The sequence below is a fragment of the Schistocerca gregaria genome, chromosome 3 (assembly GCF_023897955.1).
Source record: "Schistocerca gregaria isolate iqSchGreg1 chromosome 3, iqSchGreg1.2, whole genome shotgun sequence".
Classification (NCBI taxonomy): Eukaryota; Metazoa; Arthropoda; class Insecta; order Orthoptera; family Acrididae; genus Schistocerca; species Schistocerca gregaria.
In genome coordinates, this window is record NC_064922.1 from 595210984 (window position 1) to 595211567 (window position 584).

General features: G+C 43.2%; 1 non-coding gene across 1 annotated transcript; it reads right to left on the reverse strand.

The window, feature by feature from the left end:
• Window positions 1–299: 299 nt before the first annotated feature.
• On the reverse strand, window positions 300–383 carry Trnas-gga (transfer RNA serine (anticodon GGA)). The gene is given in 2 exon segments: window positions 300–334; window positions 344–383. It is a non-coding gene; the product is annotated as a tRNA-Ser (tRNA).
• Window positions 384–584: the final 201 nt, after the last annotated feature.

Sequence of the window (584 nt, forward strand, 5' to 3'; positions counted from 1 at the left end):
CGTGATCGCAGACATGCATTGTCAGACGTAAAACTCTTCCTAAAACATTTCATTTTGGTGTATTACACTCTCAAGGGACAGTTGTAATCTAAAGATAGCTCTTTCTCACTTACCACAGATAGTACTTTCCCCAACGCATATGTCACAGCACCCAACGATGATACTGTCTGCCATAGCATCTATGAAAAAAAATGTTCAAATGGCTCTGAGCACTACGGGACTTAACATCTGAGGTCATCAGTCCCCTAGAACTTAGAACTACTTAAACCTAACTAACCTAAGGACATCACACACATCCATGCCCGAGGCAGGATTCGAACCTGCGACCGCAGTGGTCGCGCGGTTCCAGACTGAAGCGCCTAGAACCACTCGGCCACTCAGGCCGGCTAGCATCTATAAACATTATACGTTAAGTCCTGATAAATTCGAAAAACCAATACTAAACCTAAGTTGCAACGTGTGGATCCATGTAGGGTGAAAAATACAAAATATTAAAACTAACGTTGCTATTTCGAATAATTTGGTGGCTGCCTTCCAAGTAGGACACCGCCAAAGTGGACTTTAAAATGCCATTTGGTCACTTC